Here is a 25,631-nt window from a genome sequence, read left to right on the forward strand (position 1 = left end):
TTAATCTCATATTGATTTCCCTCAAAATTAGGAAGCATGATGCAAATTGGTGCATGATATTCATGAAGATTATAATGATCACGAAGGATCATTGGAGGAATTGGAGCATGAACTCCGGGAGGAAATTGGTTGAAAGGAGGATACTTCATGAAGTTTGGGTCTAAATAACCAAGATGACCTTCTAGATTTTCCATTGATTATGATGATGGGTTGGTTAAGACCGCACAAAATTCAAGAAACACAACAATGACATCATCTAAGCAAGCACTTCACCCCCGCAACAAATCAATCAACAAATCTCCGCATACAATGATCCCATGCTCCCATGCTTAAACAACATGCAAAGAAAAGTAAATTGCCTCTGCGCGGGCTCACGATTTATCTAAGAAATGAAAAACAAGCCTCCACGAGGGCCGACGATTTAACTAGAGCTTGAGTTAGAAAGATCTCACAAAGGGTCCTTAAGCAATTTCAATTCATTTTCAACTTCCAAGCTTTGCTATGCTTTGCATGTTTTAGATTCTTAGTCCTTTTTGTGCTTAGCTTAGCTCCTTGCTTTGAATTCTCCTTTGCTTAACCTCCTTGCTCAATTTCACCTAGCCAAATAAGAATAAAAACAATAAGTAACCAAAAATAAAAATAAAGTAGAAACACGTTCAAAAGAGTACTAATCCTTAATTGTTTCCAAAACACGGTGTTGCCAATTAAATCCCCGGCAATGGTGCCAAAAACTTGGTGTGTCACTACACCAACGCTTAAAGATGTACAAAAGATAGTGAATGTGCACTGTAGCCAAGTTTTACATTTATAAATGCCACCACTACCATTAACTAAAAATATAGCAAGGGTGAGTAGGGATCGTCCCAAGGGATTGGAGGGCTACTAGTAATGGAAACAATGCTTAGAGTTAGTAGGTCGAGTGATCAAAGGTAGGTTGTTTGGTTGATTAAACTACAATTAAGATTAAATAAGATCAATATAAAACAAGTAATTAAAGGATAGAGAAAACAAGAGAGAGAGGCCTTGAGACTTAGAGATCACCACTAAGCATCACCTTTCTATACACTTAATTCATAATTAATGAGGGGGAAAACATATGTTGCAACAATAATGAGTGTGTGTGGTTGTTTTAACAAGCATAGATGACCAATTAAGTATATATTGTCTAAACAACACAATGAATAACACAATACATTAAACTAAGTCATTAATCCTTCTTTAAGCTCATAATCCAAACACATCACATAATTAGAGAAATATACTACTTGCATCCATAAGTATGGAACATCAAACAACAAGCATGGATTGTCCTCCCATTTAACAACTAAGGTGGCTACACTATATCTAAGCTAATGACATGGAATTTAAACTAATTAGACTAAAGGAGAGGCACAATCTATCAAGAAATGAGTATGAACCATCAAATAAACCACAAGAGCATTCTATTAAGCACTATGTCTTGACAATCTCTAGATCTATAGCATCAACACACATAGACATGCAACAACAATAGAAGAGATAGAGATAAACACATGAACATCTATTCTAGCATACATAGACATATGGATAGAATGAAATGATCAATTGGAAGAATTAAACCACACAAATTATTGAATAAATAAGATCTATGTATATAAATATGTCGAAACATGTATTACAACACAAATCCCCTAAAAAATACATAAATCAAGGTAAAGAAAGCATGCTTAGGGCTAACTCTAGCCCCAAGAAGATGTCTAGTGATCGGTTGATCAACTATACATCAACCTTCGCAATAGCACGAATCATTGTAAAATAGGGCTATTGGTCGGGTAAGTCGAACCACTGGGACTGCGCTAGTCTAAGGCAACCTAAGTGTTTAGAGTCATTCTTAGGCTGATGAAGGGGTGTTCATAGAGGTTTTGTTTGTTGTCACTTAAATTAGGAATTCAAAGTGCATAAAACACTAATTTGCAAGGAATTTAGGATGAAAAGATTAAGAAGAGGAGACTAGGGAAGTGAATCCGCCTCCATCCCTATACATATGCTAGATTAGACCTAAATTGGGGGAAAAACAACATATGATGGTCAAGACTTACATAGCAACACATGGTTGCCATATAAGTAATCAAGAGGTACATTAGGTCTCAAACAAGTATAATCCATCAAAAGATAAACATGCTTAGACTACCTAACTAAGGTGTAGCTTATACACATTTACTTAAATGAGAGACTATCAAGTTCTTGACAAAATGATAAAGCACATGGAGTTAGAGATTAAGCATACACCATCAAAGCAATGGTCTATCAAAGTCACCTATCAACATGCCATGAAACCATTTCATAACCTTGCTTCCACTCTCACCATGAAAAACTCAAGCAATATGATTACTCTAAGACATCATCTAAGACAAGATAATCAACTTAAAGAAATCATCCATACATGTATCAACATTCATTACAACAAATGAGGTGCTCTTGGTTATGAAAAGACCATAAAATATACATGGCAAATCCCCAAAATAGACTATCCTAGGACATGCTTACAAGGGAGGGACTTCATCACCTCCCTAGAGAAAGAGTTAGTTACCCATTGCTAAGCTAGAAGAAGGAAGAAGCTCCATCCAAGACTCCATTTTCGTGCTCCTACTGTAGCACTCAAGAACACCCTCCTCCTTGCTCTCTTCTCTCTCCTCTAATCTTGCCAAAATCAAAGATAGCAAATGTGTGGCCTTTGGTAGCTTTTTATTCTCCAACAACACCCTCTCTCTCTCCTCCAAGGAACACCTCCAACCACTTCATAAAGAAGGAAGATGGCATTGAGGAAACCAATGTGCAAGTGGCTGAAATTGAGCCATTTCCGAGTACAATCTGCCTGATTTTCGAGCACTCGAAAAGTGATCTCGAGCACTCTAACTTGGTGCAATGTGCAACATGCTCCTCTTGCTCAGCTCTGACCTATTTTGGTAAAACTACTATAACTTTGTGCCCCGAACTCCAAATGATGATCTGTTTGAAGATTTGGAGAGCTGATTCAGTGGTTTAAAAACTTCATGTTTTGATGAAGACCCAATTCTCAAGTCTGGTTGGTCGAAAATGAAGATCAAGGCAGAATTGCATTGCTGCCAGGCAGTTCTGCGCACCTCTGGTAACAAGGCCATAACTCTCTGGTCCGAGCTCCGAATGACAAACCGTTTGAAGATTTGGAAAGCTGATTCAGAGTTCTAAATCTTTCATGTTATGAGGGAAGTCCAGTTCTTGAGTTTGCTAGGTCGAAAATGGCGACAAAGTCAGGATCACTGCTGCCAGAAATTCAGAAATGGCATCCTTTTTGTTCAAAATTCCACAAGGCATCATTTTTGCTTCCTTTTTGCACTTTAACCTGAAAATGCATAAAAACATGCAAATGGAGTTAATCTACATAAAATAATCAATTAATGGACTTTGTTAATGTACTTTAGGGCGCTTGAATATACAGTATTCAGCGCTTATCACACCCCCAAACTTACATTTTGCTAGTCCCTTAGCAAAACCAAAATGCAAAACTCAATGGAATGAAAACATGGGAATGCTATTTCAAAAATATTCACCATGGCAAAGATAAACATAAACATAGCTCAAATACAACTTGAAACAGATAAAGAGCTGGAGACGGGATCATTGGGAAGACTACCTTGCATATATGAAGCATTGATACAAAACAAAAAAAAATGGGAAAGACCATTTCAACATGCATGCATCAACATCATAGTCCATATAAATAATTCAATTGTCATCTCTTAAATGGAAATAACTCAAATTCCAGTGAAAGTGAATTGAATCCTCAAGATGCGGCTTTTACTTTCTTTTCCAATTCCAAGGCACAAGTTTTCAAATCAATGAATTCCCCTTTACATGAAGTCCCTAAGGCATGATTTTATTTTCAAGACAACTTTCATAAGCGAAACATAGAATGGTTGTGCAATGCTAAAGTCCCTTAAGCTTTCTAACCAACCTATGTAGCAAGCGTTAGGCCAACAACTCCCAAACCAGACGGCTTTAGGGTGTTAAGTGTAGAGACACTCCAAAGGGCTTAATAGCTCAAGTTGGAAAGGCTACGAACTCTAGCTAACCATGTTTATTACAATTTTTTTTGAATGACCGTGCAATGTTTAAGTCCTTTAAGCTTTCTAACCAACCCTTATAGCAAGCGTTAGGCCAACAACTCCCAAACCAGACGACTTTAGGGTGTTAAGTGTAGACACAATCCAAAGGGCTTAATAGCTCGAGTTGGAAAGGCTACGAACGTCAACTAGTCAATTTTTTTTTTTTTTTTTTTTTTTTTACTTAAATCATGCCAAAGATATTCATCTATCAGGTTCATCAAATCAGATTAACTAGGCCAATGTCAAGGTTGATCAAGTTGCATGCCTCACAGTTAAGTTTCCAACGTGCATTTGTGCCTTGTGAAGCTTATAAGAGTGTAAATCCAGCAAGAATCTAATTGAAATATTTATACAGACTAATTTGAATCTACATGATCATTTCAACTTAAATTTTTCTTTATTTTCAAAAATTTCAATTGCTTCTATACACAAGGTATTAAATATATGTTTTATCTCCGACAAGTGTCAAGTTATACTATCATCGCTTAGCAAAAATTATAAAACCAAAAATATGCCAAGAATGCTTTGATGCACCCCCAAACTTAAACTACACAGTGTCCTCAATGTGGGAAATGGATGTAAGTTAGAGACAAAAAGGACAAAGAGTATAAAAAGGAACAACAATACCCAGGGGGAGGAAACGGCATTTTGATACAAAAACCCCCAAACTTGAATTGGACTGCGCAACCTGGAGAGCATCACGAAGAACAAAAAGAAACAACCACAAACAGTATTAATAGCACAAGCATAAATACAAAAAAAGAATGTACCGAAAGTTAACAGAACAGAAAGAATTTGCATTGCAAAAAGAATTTACATGATTACAAAAAGAGTTGTACAGGGATCATGTCGACTAGAGCAACCTATACGTAGCAAATTCTTACAGTTCAAAAGGAAAACAAAAGATACAAGAGAAATAGGTGCATATGAAATAAAAAGATAAGGTCCACACTCGCAACAAGCTATGGTACAGAGGGTAAACGGGCGAGGATGGAATGGAGGAGAGATTGAGTCTTACGCCGTTCAGCGGAAGCCAAACGACGTTCCTCAGCTGCGACACGATGGTCTTCAGTAGCAAGACGACGATCTTCTTCCGCACGTGAAGAAGTCTCACACAGAGTCTGAGTGCACGCGGACAAAGAATTCTCAAAACGATCCAATCGCTTATGAATACCGGCAATGCTAGCCCGGATGAAAGCCTGGTCCTGGTGAGAGTCGACCGGAGGCTCTACCCTTGCAGCGGCTGCTGTAGTGGAAGCATCCTCAGAAGGAGGAGGAGGAGGAGCGTGGATGAACAGGGGAGCAGGAGGCTGAGGGGTACTAGAATGGCTAAGAACATTGATCCATCGGCGCTGGGTAAAAATTTTAATCTTTTCGCCTTTTGGTTCATGGGGAGGAACAACGAAACCCTTGTGCTGAAGGAGCCGAGTGATGAAAAACGGCAAAGGCAATTTCCGATTTTCAACTCGCGGAACCCGTGTATTATGAGCATCATGCCAAAACTTCATAAATGTGGTCCAAATGAGCTCTGGGATGGAGAACCATTGGCCTTGGTCCATGGCATATAAGGCTTGTAGAAGGAGGCCCCGACGCTCGGTGCTATGCACCAAAGGGCAGACATTGTGCTTGAAGGCAGTGTCAATGAACCATAGGCGTTCCGGAAGATTGGTTTTGCGGATAAAAGACCGGGGCCTAGTAGGATCGTCAATAGTGCAAATGGCAGCGGCAATCTACTCCACAGTTAATGTATCCGGCTCCTCATATAAAGGGAGATTCTCACGATTGACAATGTCATCGGGGCACTCAATGGGGCAACCAGAAACCTGAATGATGTCAGTCATAGTGAAAGCATAGGTGGTGCCATCAATGGATGTAGTAAGAGAAATGGGTGGCTCTTCAGGGCATTGGAGATTCTGGTAGAAAAGGCGCACTACACGGGGGTAGGCAACCCTGGCAAGGGGCGCGCAAATGTGCTGCAGACGCCGGTTAGTCAATTCGGCTACAGCCCACGAAGTTGTGGGTAGAATATCAAAGGCATCGGTGAGCGGAAAAGAAAGCTCGTAGTTGAGTTGTTTTCGATCCCAAGGATCACGTGGTGGCTCATGATTGACAGCACGGGCACCCGCAGAGGGTCTAGGAGGGCGAGAATGACCGGCACGAGACATTTAGAGAGGTGGACTTGGTTGAAGAATTTCGGCGAACACCTGGCGTGCACCACAAAAAGGAGAAGGTGAAAATGAGTGGGATGGATGATGAAACCCAAAAATGTTTGGCCCTGCAATTGTAATAACTACTCCCAAACAATCACAAATCTCCATTGCATGCAAGCCCATCCTCCATTGATACCAAAAATGTGAAAGAGAAAGAGAAGAAAGAAACTTACCCCACAATGGAGAACCAAAGGCCCTTTGTGCGTGGGATAAGTGGTGGGGATGGGTGGGAGGTGGGTGATGGTGCTTGGGTTAGAGGAGAGTGGGGAATAAGGTGGAGGAGGTGATGTTGGGTTTGCATGGGGTGGTGATGTTTGAGGGTGGTTTGGTTTTGGAGTTGGTGCGAGAGAGAGGAAGGTTTAAGGTCGAGGGAATGATGGTTTGGGAAGGGGGTGGGTTGATGAGAGAGAGACCGAGAGGGTGTGAGAAGTTGGTGAAGCTTGAGGAAGGGTGTTGGGGTGTTGCAGCAGGTTGGGTTGATGGTGGAGGAGAGGGAGTTGGCAGCCGAGGAGGGGAGTTGAGGTTGAGTGAGATTGGTGGGGCTTCGGGGTTTTTAAATGAGAGGGGGTAAGCTTGGTTCGAGCACTCGAAGTTGGACTTCGAGTGCTCGAAAGATGGGCAGAGAGTTGGGAGCCGAGGGGTGAGAGGACTCAAGCAGTTGCGAGCACTCGAAGCTTGGCTTCGAGTGCTCGAAAATTTGGCAGAGAGGTGAGGTTGGATGAGGGGGTGAGGGTCGTGGTTGGGTTGTTGGTTAGGTGATGCCAAGAGCAAGGATGGTGAAGGGTAGGGTGGTGAGAAGGTTGAGTGTGAAGGGTTGATGAAATGGCTGAGAGAGGTTTTGGTGCATGGGGGTTGCTGGGATGGTTGTGTTGATGGTGGAGGCCGAGAGGGTGGTGAGCTTGGGGGTGGGGTTGTGCATGGGAGTTGGTTGCATGGTTGTGGGGTGGTGGGTGATTTGAGGTTGATGCATGCAGGAAGTTGATTGTGGGGATGGTGTATGGTTTGTGATATTGAAGAGAGAGATAGAGTGAGTGTGGTGGTGCGTTGGTGTTGCATGGGTTGTTGCTTGCTAGGTGGGGGTGATTGAAGGTTAGTGGTGGGTTTGTGGAAGTGCCGAGAGGGTGGTGAGCTTGGGGGTGGGAGAAAGAAGAAGATGGTTTGGGGAAGTGGATGAGAGTGGAGGGTGGTTGTGGGTTTGGAATGGTGGGGTGGTGTGGGTTGTTTATGTTGGGAAGTTGGCTTGTGTTGGGGTTGGATAGTTGTTGGTTTGTTAGTGAGAGAGAAAGAAGGGAAGATGGTTGCTGGGTTGGAGGTTGGTGTGTGGGTTGCCGTGAGGGATGAGGAAGAGATGGGTTGAGGATGATGCCGAGAGGTATGCATGGGGAGAGTTCATGCATGGTTTGGGGATGAGTGGGAGGTTGATTTGCAGGGGCATGCATGGGAGTTGAGGTGTGAGGTGGCATGGTGTTGCTGAGAGGGGTGTGATGCTGAGAGGGGTGCCAAAAATTGATTGGTTGATCAACTATACATCAACCTTCGCAATAACACGAATCATTGTAAAATAGGGCTATTGGTCGGGTAAGTCGAACCACTGGGACTGCGCTAGTCTAAGGCAACCTAAGTGTTTAGAGTCATTCTTAGGTTGATGAAGGGGTGTTCATAGAGGTTTGGAGGTGAGTAGGTTCATGGTGTGCCGAGGAGTGGTAGTTGCGAGCACTCAGCAGCTTTGGGTTTCAGCTTCGAGCACTCGAAATCCAATCTTCGAGTGCTCGAAATCATGGTAGTAGCTGCGAGATGTTGGGCTGAAAATTTGGAGCAATCTAAATGGGAAGCTAGAGTGCTCTAAATGAAGGCAGTGACCTTGGGATTGATGGTTCACATTTAGAGCACTCCAAATGAGAGCTAGAGTGCTCTAAATGAAGGCAGTAGGCTCATGTTGTTGGGCTGAAATTGGATGGTAGCAGCGAGCACTTGAAATGAGAGATAGAGTGCTCGGAAATGAGGCAGTGAGCTCATTAGGCAACATGGAGATGGAATTTGAAATGTGAGTAACATTATGAGAAGAGATTTAGTTGACAGTGGGCATCATTATTCAACATAAGGCAACATGGAAAATGAATGTTGCAATGTGAGGCCATGCAAGCAAGATGAAGGAATGCATGCAACCCACAATGGCTCGGATATGAAAGAAGGCATGCAATATAGAAATGTATGGAATGCATGCATTTTTCCTATGCATGGATTAAATTTTAAGAATTTTGCATGGATTAAATTTTAAGAATTTTGCATGGATGAAATGGATTGAAATTTTTGCATGGATTCAACATGGAAATGATGAAGGCCTTGGGACAAAATGAAATAATTTTTTTTTTTTTTTTTTTTTTTTTTTTTTTTTTTTTTTTTACTTTTCAAACTTTGCAATTTCTAATGCATGGAAAAATTGCCAACTTTCAGAACATCACACAATGCATGAATGAAATTTCTGGAGAAAATTTTAAACTTGCAAATTCATTCCATTCCAATGCATGGGAAATTTTGAAAGTTTTGTTTTGAAACCTTGCAATTTTTCAACTTTTTAATCATCTCAAATGCATGAAGAATTTTGAGAAAATTTTCAAACTTTTTAGTAAAAATGAGAAAATATGCACATGAGTCGCATTTGAAAAATCTAATGAAATTGCTAGAAAGCGATGGAGACTTCCGGGAATGAAAATTAGAGTTGAGAAGGTCTAAGAAAAATCAAATTTTTGGCTTTTCTAAACCGTTTCCCAGAAAATTTACAAGGCACGAGCAATTTCAAAGAGAAGGAAACTTGGAACATCGAAAGAATTTATTCCCTTGCTTTGCTAAATTTAATGTCGATAGCTAGACAAAGCTAGAGCAGGCACTAATCCTCATAAATTGGATCCGTCAAGAGGACTTCCTCAACTTTTCGGGTTAGAATTGTGCCGTCAATGCAAGGCTTAAGCCGTTGGCCGTTTACCTTGAAGAGTGATCCACTTGCAGGATCATGAAGTTCGATTGCTCCATGAGGAAAGACGGTAGTGACAATGTATGGACCATCCCATCTTGACCGAAGTTTACCGGGAAAGAGTTTCAAGCGGGAATTGAAAAGCCAGACCTTTTGTCCCGGGGCAAAAGACTTCTTGACGATGTGTTTGTCATGAAAAGCTTTAGTCTTTGCCTTGTAAATTTTTGCGCTTTCATACACGTCATTACGCAATTCCTCAAGTTCATTTAATTGCAATGCACGATTAGAGCCGGCTTGTTTGAGATCAAAATTGAACCTTTTTATGGCCCAATAAGCATGGTGCTCTAATTCTACCGGGAGATGACATGCTTTGCCAAAGACAAGTCGATATGGTGACATGCCAATGGGTGTCTTATAAGCTGTCCGGTAAGCCCAAAGCGCATCGTTTAGCCTTACTGACCAATCTTTGCGGTCCGGTCTAACCGTTTTTTCCAAAATGTGCTTAATCTCCCGGTTAGAAATCTCTACTTGACCACTCGTTTGAGGGTGGTAAGGTGTAGCAACCTTATGAATGACGGGATACCTAGTAAGGACGGATTTTAGATAACGATTTTGGAAATGAGATCCGCCATCACTAATGATTGCTCGGGGCGTACCAAAACGACTAAAGATGTAAGACTGAATGAAATGGATCACGACTTTATGATCTTCGGTTTTGGTAGCCTCGGCTTCAACCCATTTAGACACATAATCCACCGCTACAAGGATGTACTCATAGCCATAAGAAGATGGAAATGGTCCCATGAAGTCAATCCCCCACACATCAAAAATTTCAACAATTAAAATGTTGGTGAGGGGCATCATGTCTCTTCGGGACATGGATCCAAGTTTTTGACATCGTTCACACGATTTGCAAAAATTGTATGCATCCCGAAACAAGGTAGGCCAAAAGAACCCGCTTTGAAGAACTTTGTTAGCGGTCTTTTTGGCACTAAAATGGCCTCCACAAGCAAGAGTATGGCAAAAATTTAGAATGCTTGTGGCCTCGGTTTCAGGAATGCATCGCCGTATGATTTGGTCCGGGCAATACTTGAATAGTTCTGGATCTTCCCAAAAGAAATGCTTGACTTGGGAGAAAAACCGGTCCCTCTCTTGTTTGGACCAATGAGCTGGAATTTTGCCAACCGCAAGATAATTGACAATATCCGCAAACCATGGAAGAGTAGAATGTGAAACTTGAAGAAGTTGCTCATCCGGAAAGGAATCACGGATGGCTGTGAATTATGAAGATTTCTCAATAAGTAAGCGAGAGAGATGATCGGCGACAACATTGTCGGTCCCTTTTTTGTCCCGGATGTCAATGTCAAACTCTTGAAGTAAGAGGATCCATTGAATTAAACGGGGTTTTGTCTCTTTTTTCGCTAACAAATGCCTAAGAGCGGCATGATCTGAAAAGACGATGACCTTGGAGCCAAGAAGATAAGAGCGAAATTTATCCAAGGCGTACACCACAGCTAGCAATTCTTTTTCAGTGGTGGTGTAGTTCAATTGGGCATCGCAGAGAGTTTTGCTAGCATAATAAATGACATGCGGAAGTTTATCCACACGTTGGCCCAAAACCGCCCCTAATGCATAGTCGGATGCATCACATATGATCTCAAAGGGAAGAGACCAATTAGGGGGTTTCATGATTGGGGCGGAGGAGAGGAGAATGCGAAGTTTGATGAAAGCTTCCATGCAAGCGTCATCAAAATTGAACGGAACATCCTTGGCTAAGAGATTACACATGGGCCGTGAGATTTTGCTAAAATCTTTGATGAAACGACGATAGAATCCGGCATGGCCAAGAAAAGAACGGATTTGACGGACAGAATTCGGAGGAGGAAGATTAGAGATTAACTCAACTTTTGCCTTGTCTACCTTGATTCCCCGCTTAGAAATGACATGTCCTAAGACAATGCCTTCTTGGACCATGAAGTGGCTTTTCTCCCAACTTAGAATGAGATTCGTCTCTTTGCATCTTTGGAGCACAAGAGATAAATTTTTGAGACACGAGTCAAAGGAGGAGCCAAATACGGAAAAATCGTACATGAAAACTTCCAAGAACTTTTTAACCATATCGGAGAATATGGACATCATGCACCTTTGGAACGTTGCCGGTGCATTGCATAGACCAAAAGGCATGCGTCGATAGGCAAAAGTACCAAAGGGACATGTGAATGTTGTTTTCTCTTGATCTTGGTGGGCGATTGCCACTTGGTTATAGCTGGAATAACCATCAAGAAAACAATAGAAGCTTTAGCCGGCTAACCTTTCTAGGATTTGATCAATAAATGGGAGTGGGAAATGATCCTTCCTAGTTGATGAATTGAGTTTACGATAGTCAATGCACACACGCCACCCGGTGGTGGTTCGTTGTGGCACGAGCTCACCCGCTGAATTTTCAACAACGGTGAGCCCGGATTTCTTAGGGACAACTTGTGTGGGGCTCACCCACTTGCTATCAGAGATAGGATAGATGATTCCCGCATCTAGCAATTTGATCACCTCTTTCATTACCACTTCCTTCATGTTTGGATTTAACCGGCGCTGGACCTCTCTAGTAGGCTTTGCGTCATCCTCCATATGAATGCGATGCATACAAATGGAGGGGTCAATTCCTTTCAAATCTGCCACTGTCCAACCAATAGCTTCTTTATGCTCTTGGAGCACCGCTAAAAGGTTGGTCTCTTGGTCTTTTTGAAGGTCCGAGGCAATAATGACCGGAAGGGTTTGCTTTGGACCAAGGAACACATACTTGAGATGGGCCGGGAGCGGCTTAAGCTCAAGTTGTGGCGGAGATAACAATGATGGGACCGGAGGAGTGGTGGAAAGTTGGGGAAGTGGTTCTTTTGGAATTTTCCAAGGAGGTACATCCATGATAGCATTAATATCAAGCAAGGAATTGACTTCTTGAATGGCTTGATCAACATCAAAGTTTGAGAAGTCAAAATGGGACATGCAAGTTTCAAGAGGATCTTTGCTTAGAATGAAGGGGAGAGATTCTTCGACCACTTCATCAATGACATCCACAAGAAAACAATCATCCTCATTGGAGGGATGTTGAGTTGCATGAAAGATGTGGAGTTTGACTTGCATGTTTCCAAAAGCAATGTCCATCACCCCGGTTCGGCAATTAATTGATGCATTAGCCGTGGCTAAAAATGGCCTACCAAGGATCACGGGAATGTGCTTTTTTGGGTCATGGACCGGTTCCGTATCAAGAACCACAAAATCTACCGGGAAGTAGAATTTGTCCACTTTGATGATAACATCCTCGAGAATACCCCATGGATGCTTGACCGATCTATCGGCAAGTTGCAAAACCACGGAAGTCGGCTTAAGATCTCCCAAACCAAGTTGTAGGTAGACTGAATATGGAATTAAATTCACACTAGCTCCTAAGTCAAGGAGGGCCCTCTCGATTTTGCTGTCACCAATGACGCAAGAGATTGTGGGGGCACCCGGATCCTTATACTTCGGAGGAGTGTTGTGCTGAATGATAGCACTAACATTTTCAGTCAACCTCACTTTTTTTGGCAAATGATTTTTAGAAGTGCGCTTTTGAGTGCACAAATCTTTGAGAAATTTCGCATAGGGAGGGATTTGCTTGATAGCATCCAAGAGGGGCAAGTTAATCTTCACTTGCTTGAAAACTTCCCACATGTCTTGAATTTTACAATTCTTGTTCCCAAAATGTGTCGACTCTTGAAGACGTTGAGGAAACGGAGCTTTTGGCTCATAAGTAGTTTCCACATTTGGGGTGACATGTGTGGGATTTCCGTGAATGGTATTTGGACAAGAATTTGGATTAGAAGAGCTTGAATTTGGATTTTTCAAAGGAGAAACTTCCTCACTTTTGTCTCCATCGACCTTGTTGTCAACCACTCTACCACTCCGAAGGGTGGTGATAGCTTGAACTTGTTCATGAGTCGGCCCACTCGGAAGAGGGGTTTCGTCAATCACATGCATTCCTCTAGGATTTTCAAAAGGTTGAGAGGGAAGCCTGCCCTTGTCCTTTTGAAGCAATTGATTCACCGAGTTAGCTATTTGGCCCACTTGATTTTCGAGATTAGCTATGGATTGAGTATGAGAGTGAACCATTTGGAGAGTAGGCTGCAAGGATGTCAAGAGTTACTTGTTGGCATCCATTATTTGCTTATTTAATGATTCCATCATTTGCTTGTTTGCAGCTACTATCTCGTCAGTTGGACACACAGGAGGTTGATTGGAGACATTTGGATTGTAAGGAGGACGGTAGCTTGAAGAGGCTTGGAAAGGTCTACCTTGAAATTGAGAAGAGGGCTGATTTTGCCGCCCTTGGTTTTGGAATTGGGAATTTTGTGGGGCTTGTTGCCGCCACGAAAAATTCAGATGATCTCGCCAACCCGGATTGTAGGTGTTGGAATATGGATTGTTCCCGGGCCGCGAGAACATGGCATTAGCTTGCTCTTGGTTGGGATTGGGAAATTGCTCCGGTGTGGGGCAATCTTCCGAGAGATGGAATGGACTAGTACATGAAGCACAAACTGAACTTGCCGAATTTTGAGACAATGAAGGAGGAAGATGTGGTACCATCAATTGGTAGAATTTATGAGCGATGGCATCCACTTGAGATGATTCCTCCCTTATTGACTTTGGTTGACAAGGGTTGGTGTTGTTTGGAGTGGTTGCGGTCGGAGCCCTACGAGAATTGTGTTGAAGTGAATTTTCACTCAAATTCTCAAGTAAGGTCCAAGCCTCATCCGCATTCTTGGACATGAACATCCCACCACAAGAAGAATCAACCATGAATCTATGGGTTTCGGTCAAGCCAGCATAGAAAGCTTGCACTAATTGCCATTTTGGGATCAAATGATGAGGACATTTTCGAAGAAGATCTTGTAGCCTTTCCCAAGTCTCGTGGAGTTGTTCTCCATCAACTTGAGAAAAGCTTAGAATGGAACGCCTCATTTGGTTGGTTTTACTCACCGGATAATACTTCTTAAGAAATTCTTGTTGCAATTGAGCCCAAGAAGTAATAGAGTTGGGAGCGAGGGAGTTCAACCAATATTTTGCCCTATCCTTTAGGGAGAATGGGAAAAGATGGAGATGAAGTGCATTGTCCGGAAAACCTCTCAACCGGATGGTCGAACAGATTTCAAGGAACTCATCAAGATGCTTATATGGATCTTCATTATCAAAGCCATGAAATGATGGAAGCATTTGAATGGTACTAGACTTGATCTCATATTGAGCTGCATCGATGTTTGGCATCACTATACAAGAAGGAGAAGCATAGGTGGTAGGAATGAAATGATCTCTAAGAGTCATTGGTTCTACATTAGGAATTTCAGCCCTTTCATTCCCCGGATTTCCTACGTTATTCCCCATTATATTGAATTCAGTTTCAAGGTCCCTTGTAAGAGTGGGTTCCCTAAGGTTCCGTCTAAGAGTTCTTTCAAGTGAATTTATATCAATAGGCGAGTCAAGTGTGGGTAGAGAGAGTGACCTCCGGCCAAACATCAACAATTCACAACAACATCATCACAACAAATCTTTATCATCAACTCCACATACGATGTTCCCTTTCTCCTCAATTATCAAGACAGAAAATAAATGGCCACGACAAGGACCGATGCTTGGAATTGAAAATACACAATTAACATAGCCTCGACAAGGGCTTGCAATTTATCTACTTCTAGGCCTAACACATGCACGATATTCACAATTTGAAACTAGAAGTCACGAGACTTACCTGGGGTCCTCTAGACTTACAATTTGCTAGCAATCCCACGGCGAGCTTCGAGTCCCTAGAATCTTGCAACACGAAGATGATCAAAACACACAAGGAATATTCACAAGACACAATATGCACAATCAAACTAAATTTAACCCTAAACTTTGGTTGGTAAACCGTTTGCAAATCCCCGGCAACGGCGCCAAAAATTGATCGGTTGATCAACTATACATCAACCTTCGCAATAGCACGAATCATTGTAAAATAGGGCTATTGGTCGGGTAAGTCGAACCACTGGGACTGCACTAGTCTAAGGCAACCTAAGTGTTTAGAGTCATTCTTAGGCTGATGAAGGGGTGTTCATAGAGGTTTTGTTTGTTGTCACTTAAATTAGGAATTCAAAGTGCATAAAACACTAATTTACAAGGAATTTAGGATGAAAAGATTAAGAAGAGGAGACTAGGGAAGTGAATCTGCCTCCATCCCTATACATATGCTAGATTAGACCTAAATTGGGGGAAAAACAACATATGATGGTCAAGACTTACATAGCAACACATGGTTGCCATATAAGTAATCAAGAGGTACATTAGGTCTCAAACAAGTATAATCCATCAAAAGATAAACATGCTTAGACTACCTAACTAAGGTGTAGCTTATACACATTTACTTAAATGAGAGACTATCAAGTTCTTGACAAAATGATAAAGCACATGGAGTTAGAGATTAAGCATACACCATCAAAGGATTTCCTAAGCAATGGTCTATCAAAGTCACCTATCAACATGCCATGAAACCATTTCATAACCTTGCTTCCACTCTCACCATGAAAAACTCAAGCAATATGATTACTCTAAGACATCATCTAAGACAAGATAATCAACTTAAAGAAATCATCCATACATGTATCAACATTCATTACAACAAATGAGGTGCTCTTGGTTATGAAAAGACCATAAAATATACATGGCAAATCCCCAAAATAGACTATCCTAGGACATACTTACAAGGGAGGGACTTCATCACCTCCCTAGAGAAAGAGTTAGTTACCCATTGCTAAGCTAGAAGAAGGAAGAAGCTCCATCCAAGACTCCATTTTCGTGCTCCTACTGTAGCACTCAAGAACACCCTCCTCCTTGCTCTCTTCTCTCTCCTCTAATCTTGCCAAAATCAAAGATAGCAAATGTGTGGCCTTTGGTAGCTTTTTATTCTCCAACAATACCCTCTCTCTCTCCTCCAAGGAACACCTCCAACCACTTCATAAAGAAGGAAGATGGCATTGAGGAAACCAATGTGCAAGTGGCTGAAATTGAGCCATTTCCTAGTACAATCTGCCTGATTTTAGAGCACTCGAAAAGTGATCTCGAGCACTCTAACTTGGTGCAATGTGCAACATGCTCCTCTTGCTCAGCGCTGACCTATTTTGGTAAAACTACTATAACTTTGTGCCCCAAACTCCGAATGATGATCTGTTTGAAGATTTGGAGAGCAGATTTAGTGGTTTAAAAACTTTATGTTTTGATGAAGACCCAATTCTCAAGTCTGGTTGGTCGAAAATGAAGATCAAGGCAGAATTGCATTGCTGCCAGGCAGTTCTGCGCACCTCTGGTAACAAGGCCATAACTCTCTGGTCCGAGCTCCGAATGAAAAACTGTTTGAAGATTTGGAAAGCTGATTCAGAGATCTAAATCTTTCATGTTATGAGGGAAGTCCAGTTCTTGAGTTTGCTAGGTCGAAAATGGCGACAAAAGTCAGGATCACTGCTGCCAGAAATTCAGAAATGGCATCCTTTTTGTTCAAAATTCCACAAGGCATCATTTTTGCTTCCTTTTTGCACTTTAACCTGACAATGCATAAAAACATGCAAATGGAGTTAATCTACATAAAATAATCAATTAATGGACTTTGTTAATGTACTTTAAGGCGCTTGAATATACAGTATTCAGCGCTTATCATCTAGCCAGTCATGAATGGTGTCTTCGAACCCTTAAGGGCTATCTGCATGTTAGAAGTGCTCTTCTTCTTGAGGAAGATGGAAAACCTCTCAAGAATGTGTCTCTAACTCCTCTTTTCTTTTCTTCCTCTTTAAGACATTCTCTAATATTATGTATTGTGTCTTGTGTATCTCCTCTTCTCATAAAAGTGGCTCATAATCCTTATATAGGTAGCTCAAATGTCACACCCAATGGTCTAGGCTAGTATACAAGGGCTCTTCCAATGATTGCACAATGAGACAACTTTTAATGAGCTGAAAATATATATTTTTTGGGATTTGAGAGGGTTCGATTGATCGAACTTGTGCTGTGATCGTTCGAACATGGCTGAGATCTATCAAACTTTGGCTGGATCGATCCTCCCATGGCGGCGCCTTTTTGGATAAGGACAGATCTGAGATATTTTGGGGAAGGAGACAAAAGTGGTAGGTAGGGTGGTACAACAGGATAAGATGGAATCTTTTCGATCGATATGAGAATTGTTGTATTGATCGAACTTTGTGGGATCTTTGGATAAGGACAAAAGAGCTTGGATCCATCTTGGAGAGTCTAGATCGATGAACTTTCGATTGATCGAAGTATTCTTGAGATAGATTGAACTTGCTGAATTTCCACACTTTACTTCAATCTGCTTCCACTTTGCTTCTTTCTTCCATCCAGTTTGAGTTAGCTTCTTTTAGGCTCTTATTTGGCTGAATTAGCTTATTTTGGGGATAAGCACCTAAAAAGGACAATAACACGAAATTATTCTTACATGGGAAAGTAAGATAGATAAAGGTCCTAGAATACCTAAGCTTAAGGGGTTTAAATGCGCACTTTACAGTGCTCATCATTTTCCCAAAATTTATTGTATGGTGATGAGTACTGAAAAGTGCGCATTTAAACCCCTTAAACTCGAGTATTATAGGACCTTTATCTATCTTATTTTTTTGTTTTAGACTAATTTCATGTTATTGCCCTTTTCAGGCCCTTATCTACAAAATAAGTCAATTCAGCCAAATTAGAGTATAAAAGAAGCAATCTTAAGCTGAATGGAAGAAAGGAGCAAAGTAGTAGAAAAAAGAAAGTTTCGATTGATCAGACCAATCTTTGATCGATCTCACAGTGATCGATCCAGCCTCACCAAGATAGATCAAACCTCTTGTCCTTATCCTCAAGAATTTCCATCTTCAATAGATCCAACTTTTCTTTCGATCGATTGAACATCTTTGATCTTATCCCCACTTACCACTTTTGTCTTTTTTCCCAAAATATCCCAAAAATATCTTAGGCTTGTCCTATTCCAAAAAGGCGCCGCCAAGGTTTGATCGATCTGGCCACACTTTGATCGATCTGAACATTATTAGATCGATCTCATCAGAATTCGATCGATTGAATCTCCTTAAGTTCGAAATAAAACAGAGTCCAGCTTATTAAAAGATGGCTCGTGGTGCAATCATTGAAGGGGCCCTAGTGCACGAGACCTGACCATTGGGTATGACATTGGAGCTACCTATATAAGGATTTTGATCCATTTTTACACCATATATATCATCATACAACAATAGAGTAGAGGAGAGAGCTTAGAGATTAGAGAGATACACACACCATTTGGGAGTTTTTCCATTCATCTAGGGTTTCCATCAAGGAGAAGAAGATCAATCCTACCATGGAGATGGCCCTTGAGGGTTGGATAACTACATCAATGAGTGGCTAAACATCTTTTTGGGGCTAGAGTTACCCCTAAGCATGCCTTCTAGATCTTGATGTTTTGTATTTTGAGGGGATTTGTGTTGTAATCTTGTCTTGACATTTAATTTATATATGAATATTGTTTCTACAATGATTTGTGTTGTTTAATGCTTCCAATTGATCATTTCATTCTATTCATATATCTATGTATGCTAGAATAGATATTCATGTATCTTTCTCTTGGTTTTGTGATATTGATGCGTGTCTATGTGTGTTAATACTATAAATCTAGAGATTGTCAAGGCATGGTGGTTTAATGGAATACACTTGTGGCTCATTTGATGATTCATACTCATTTCTTGATGGATTGTGCCTCTATCTTAGTTTAATTAGTTTAATTTGCATGTCCTTAGTTTAGTTGTAGTGTAGTTACCTTATTTGCTTAGAAAGGAGGACAATCCATGCTTATTGTTTGATGTTCCATGCTTATAAATGGAAGTAGTATAATTCTTTAGCTTGTTAAAGTGTTTGATTGTGAGCTTAAAGGAAAGAATAATGGCTTAATTTGATATATTGTGCTATTCATTAGGTTGTCTAGACAATGTATACCTAATTAGTCATCCATACTTGTTGATTAAGTCAATCACATATATTGGTGTTGCAACATATATATCCCCTCATTCATTACACATTGAGTATCTAGAAAGGTGGTGTTTAGTGGTGACCTCTAAATCCCAAGATCCCTCTCTCTTGTTCTTTACCCTTTACTTACTTTAATTGCTTTGCATTGAATTTATTTACATTATAGTTTAATTAACCAATCAAACCATCTTTTGATCAATCGACCTACTAATCCAATCTTGTTTCCATATTAACATTGCCCCCAATCCCTTGGGATGATCTCTATTTACCCTATCTATATTAGTAGTTAGAGGTAGTAGTGGCACTTTATAAATTCAAACTTGGCCATTCTATAACACGTTTCAACTTGTTGGTCGACTCGACTAGGGCCACACCAAGTTTTGGTGCCGTTACCGGGGATTGAATTGGTAACGCCGTGTTTTGGAAACAATTAGGAATTAGTACTCTTTTGATCGTGTCTTTACTTTGTTTTATTTTGATTACTTATTGTGTCTGTTCTTCATTGGCTAGGTGCATTGAGAAAGGAAGTGAAACAAAGGAGAATTGGAAAACAAGGAGCTAAGCTAAGCATAAAAAGGGCAAAATTCTAAAAAAGTGCAAAGCATAGCAAAACTTGAAAACTAAATTGAAGTTGCTTAAGGACCCTTTGTGAGCTTTTTCTAACTCAATCTCTAGTTAAATTGTCGGCCTGTGTGGTGGCAAGTTCTTAAATTCTTAGATAGATCGTGAGTCTGCATGGAGGCAATTTAATTTTTCTTGCATATTGTTCAAGCATGGGAATATGGAATCAATGTATGTGAATGATGTTTGTTGATTGATTTGTTGGGGGGACGAAGTGATTGCTATTTGATTGATTACTTGTTATTTGTTTTGTTAGTGCATGCATGGTCATAGATCATTAAATCATACTCTTGTCCCGCTTGATTTCCATCTTGAATCGGTTGTTCGTAATCCTAGGGGAAGAGGTAGTTCTCATCATTCCATTTCATCAATGGAGGAAAAAAATGACGACCATGTGGAGGACCTTGGTCACATAGACCAATAAGGCATCCTCCACCCTAATGTGCATCATGACAACATTCAAGTACCATTAGTTATGCCAAGACCATTCATTCCACCACAACAACAAGGCCAAATTCCATTGGGAATGCCTCGGCCAATTTTTACTCCACAACTTCCCATTATGCAAGGCCATCAAGGTGTTTATGTAGCACCACTGGTTGGGAATCCTCCCATTGCTTTGCGTGATCATTATGTTCCAAATGAATATAATGCACCGACATGCATTCAACTACCCCCATTTAGAGCTCACCATTATAAAATTAAACCGCAAATTATTCAAATACTTCCTAACTATCATGGAATTTCAAGTGAAGAACCTTACAAGTATTTGGATGAGTTTCTTGAAGTATGCTTCACCGTGAAATACACGGACATGCCGGAAGAGGTTTTGAGACTCAAACTTTTTCCTTTTACCTTTAAAGATAAAGCAAAATATTAGTTCAACAATCTTTGGGGATAACTTCTTGGGCAGAAATGTAACAAGAGTTCTTGAAGAAGTACTACCCGGTATCAAAGACTAATGCTATGAGAACTTCCATTCGTGAATTTTCTCAAGGGGATGGGGAATTGTTTCATGAGGCATGGGAAAGATTTAATGATTTGCTTCGGAAGTGTCCATATCATGACATTCCTAAGTGGCAATTAGTCCAATACTTCTTTGAAAGTTTGCCGGATAATAAAAAAGGAATGGTAGATGCATCTATAGGTGGTTCTTATCTTGATAAATATGAAAATGATGTTTGGCAATTGTTTGAAAGTATGAATGAAAATTCCATGCATCGATCTTTGTCCTCTAAAAATGGTAGAATTCTAGGTAGAAGGAAGAATGTCGGCTTATATCAAGTTGACAATTCCAATGACATAGCTGCCGAGGTAAAATCCTTAACTCAAAAGTTTGATCAATTTCTGGTCAACCACAATTCGGTGAACCAAGTGTTTTCCTCCCCTAATCATGTTCAGCACCCATCTAATGAAACATGCATGACTTATTCTAGTGTCTTACATTCTACTTCCAATTGTCCACATGGACATGTGTAAAATGAGCATCATGAACAAGTTAATGCTGCATTTGTTAACCAAGGGAAAAATCCTTATGGCATACACTACAATGCCGAATGGAGGAACCAGCAAAACTTCTTTTGGAAAAGCCAAGGGGAAGGCTTAAACCCTCCCCAAGGTGGTTTTTAAGGTAAGTATGTTCCACCTCCAATGCAAAGCCAAGGTTCCCAAGGTTATAGATCTTCTTTTCAATTATCACATGGAAACCAATTTTCAAACTCTCATTTCCCTAATCAATCGTCTTACTCTCAAGGAAATTCTAGGAGTCCCGCTTTTGAGGAAAAAGTGTTGACCGCTTTGGGTACACTAGAGGCAAACACTCAATTGCTTCATTCCCATTCTCAATCCATTACTAAGCTAGAAACCCAAGTCGGGCAAATAACTAGTTCTTTGAATGCTAGAGAGAAAGGGAAGATGCCTCTAAAAGCCCCACCAAAGCAACAATTTGTTGTAGAAACCAATGAAAGTCACACAATTGAACATGTTAATGCAGTGATAACCTTGAAAAGTGGGAAAATTATTGACAATCGAATTGGTGTTTCCAATTAAGAGAGTGAACCAGTGCAACCAAAAGTTGACACCTGTCCCGTTTCACATTCTATTCCTCCTTCAGTGCATGTGCATGATCATTTTGTTGAGAAAGTGGTGAAAAATGATTTGAAAACTTCTTGTGTTGAAAATGATTCAAAGAAAATTTTTGAAAAAGATTTTGAGCCAAAGGCTCCATTTCTGGATGCCTTGAAAGGATCCGTTTCTCTTGAAAAACAAAAGACCAAAGTGAATGAAATCATTGAAGTGTTTAGGCAAGTTAAAATTAATCTTTCCCTTTTGGATGTAATCAAACAGATACCGGCTTATGCCAAGTTCTTGAAAAATCTTTGCACCCAAAAGAGGAAGAATAAAAGCAAAGCACTAAAGAAGTAAGCCCCATTTTGCAACACAACACTCTCCCAAAGTTTAAGGATCCCAGTTCACCTACTACTTTTTGTGTCATTGGTGACTAGGTTATTAATCGGGCTATTCTTGACTTAGGAGCAAGTGTTAACCTTCTTCCGTACTCGGTATATGTTAAATTGGGCTTAGGAGACTTGAAACTGACGTCGGTAGTTTTGCAACTTACCAACTGATCCATAAAAAAGCCCCGGGGTATTATTGAGGATGTATTGAACAAGATTGATAAGTTCTTCTTCCCGGTTGATTTCATTGTCATTGACACGAAACCGGTTTCAAATCCCAAGAGCCAAATTTTCGTTATCCTTGGCCATCCTTTCTTGGCAACCGCAAATGCCAACATCAATTGTAGGATGGGGATAATGAAAATCTCATTTGGTTACATGAAAGTGAAGTTGAACATCTTTAATCCAACCCCGAGTTCAATGGACAAACAAAAAGAAGTGTGTGTTGTGGAATATAATGACCAGGTCATTTCCTTCCTTTCCTTTTTTCCTCAGAATTTTACGGATGAATTTTTTTTCGTTGAAATTTCTTTTCTGGGTTTGATTTCTTATCACTCAGTGTCGTCTTGGGTACTCAGAAATGGTTTCTGAGACTCTTTCCTTTGGATTGACATCTTCTTTTAAGGACCGCGTCATTTCCACATTTTTCGTTTTTCGACACTTTTCACTTTTCGTCTTTTTCCCGTTTGTCACTTTGTTGGCACAACCTCACTTTTCGTGTTCAGATTTGATTCCGGTTTTGCATGCATCCACAATATTTAAATTCCATACCATGTGTATTTTTACTTTCTTGGAAAAGCATGCTAAGTGTTCACTTTTACATAAAGACCATTTTGCAATTTAATTCAGAAGATATTTTGGAAAAGGACCTTTATGCAATTTTTGGAAAGTGTGAAAAGTGTCACACTCCAATGGAACCACTTGTTGACATTTTGGTGGAACTACTTGGAAGCTTAATCTCTTGACACATGGAGGGTGGAGATTCACCCATTTGTTGGCCTAGGATTGGACCACTTGTTGGCTTGGATGAGTGACAAGTGTATGCTCTAAATTAAGTCTAGCAATTATTTTTGGGCCACTTTGGGATTATGGTTTTAAAGAAGTGTTTTTGTGCAATTGACCATAGATGTGTATGTTGACCATGGTGTAGAATCATATAGTGAGTGGAGGATTTCTACTTCCTCCACTCACACTTCTTCACATTATGTCATTATCTTCCTCACCACAAACCCTAGCCACCATTAGAGAAGCTTGATGCTTAGGCCTTGATTTTGATTTTTGAGAACCTTTCATTGATTTCCAACCTTAACTTTGGGAATACTTTTTGTTCCCCTTATCCTCCTCTACATAACCCTTAAAGGGTTTGCCATTTTGTGTTGATTTTCCTTGGATTCAAGAGGAACAATCCTCTTGTGAGGTAGGGGGTGTTATAATTTATTTTCTAAGTGGTTTTAATTGCTTTTGTAGTGAAATACAAGTTGTATGCATGTTTTATATCAATTTGAGAAATAAATGATTTATTATAACTTACATATAACTCACTTCAGACTTGATATATGGCATGGCCATGACTTGATCTTTGTTGTATATTAATTTGGGATGATTTAAATGAGTTTTTAAGTCTAGAGATTTAATGAATTTAAATTGATTTTAATTCTACTAAATTGTACCTCGCTTGTATTCCATTTTGATTTGATACATGGCATGGTCATGACTTAGTTCTTGTTATATATTAATTTGGGATCATTTGAACAACTTTTGAAAAATCAGAGATATAATTAATTTAAATTAATTAAAATCTACATGATGATGTCTTGCTCATTTTGCTCTTTTGATTTGATATATGTAATGAATATGCTATGTTGTTTAATATATATTAATTTGAGGTTATTTGGGATTGATTTGAAATTTAAAGACTTTTCATGTTAGGTTGAAAATCCCTTGAAATGTAGTGTAATTAATTACCTTGTGAGTATGTTACTAACTAGATGTAGAATTAGTACTTGGGCCACTTAAAATGGTAATTGGATTTAACATGATATGGGATATCATTGATTTGTAAAGCTTGTTTAAATATATCTTGTATAAGTATATAGCTTGTCTAGAATATTACAATTGTTTACCTTGAGAGCTTGTTACTAAATTGAAGCTTATTTAGTACTTATGGCTTAGGATGGTAATGTGGCTCAATTGTTGTAAAATATTCTTGTTTTGTATAGAATTGCATATTGAAGACTTGACATGTCATATGCTATTTAGACTTGAATTCTAGGACATAGTTTATGTGGATTCAACCTTACTTGTGCATGAAATGTGGTAACTTGCATTTGATTTTGTATAAGTTTTAAACTTATTGATTTTGGAAAGCTTGTGAGGACATAATTTATGTGATGGCTAGGGTTTGGCTCTAGTATAGAGACAAGAGTCTTTTATGTAATAAGTGCGCACTAGGTGGTACCTTGGGGGTTGTAATTACCCGAAAATACTTACTTGGTCTAGCGACAGCATTTCCTAGTCTTTCTTTCCATTATTTGTTTTCGCATTTAATTTCAAGTTGTTAATCATGGATTACTTGTAGCTTGAGAATTGATGCTTACTGTGGATATATGAATCCTATTTAGTATACTTGAAACTGTATACTTGCTTCATGTATTTAGATCTTATTTAGTATACTTGAAACTGCATACTTGTTTTGTGTATTTAGATCTCACTTAGCATACTTGAACTTGTATCCTTGGTTGTGTAACTAAACCCTATTTAGTATACTTACGCATTGTATGATTGATTTGTGTAATCAAATTTCATTTTGTATACTTGTGTCGTGTATGTTTGTATTATGCGTAATTCATTTTGCTTAGTATACTTGTGCCTGTGTACTTGATTCATGAGATTTCCATATTAAATGTATACTTAAGTAAATATGCTTGGACGTTGCATAACTTGTTTTAATATGGTTTAATATACTTGAAAATGTATGCTTGAATGTCGTATAACATGTTTTGACATTGTTTAGCATACTGGAGCATGTATACTTGTATGAGGTAGTTCATTTCAATTGCATGAGTAGCTTAGGATGATCCTTGAGTCTCACTTTGACATAGACGTTAGGTGGCATGATCCTTTTGAATTGTTTCAAGTTGATGTAAAAATCTATGAAGAAATTAAGTCTATGCATGCTCATTCC

At 39.7% G+C, this 25,631-nt stretch overlaps 1 pseudogene; it reads right to left on the reverse strand.

Annotated features, from left to right (window-relative positions):
- Window positions 1–25,631, reverse strand: part of LOC132269860 (uncharacterized) — a 153,484-nt pseudogene that overhangs the window by 59,943 nt on the left and 67,910 nt on the right.

Source organism: Cornus florida, unplaced genomic scaffold (assembly GCF_030987335.1).
Source record: "Cornus florida cultivar Cherokee Brave unplaced genomic scaffold, ASM3098733v1 CherokeeBrave_3.0.0_Hap2_Chr01, whole genome shotgun sequence".
NCBI lineage: Eukaryota > Viridiplantae > Streptophyta > Magnoliopsida > Cornales > Cornaceae > Cornus > Cornus florida.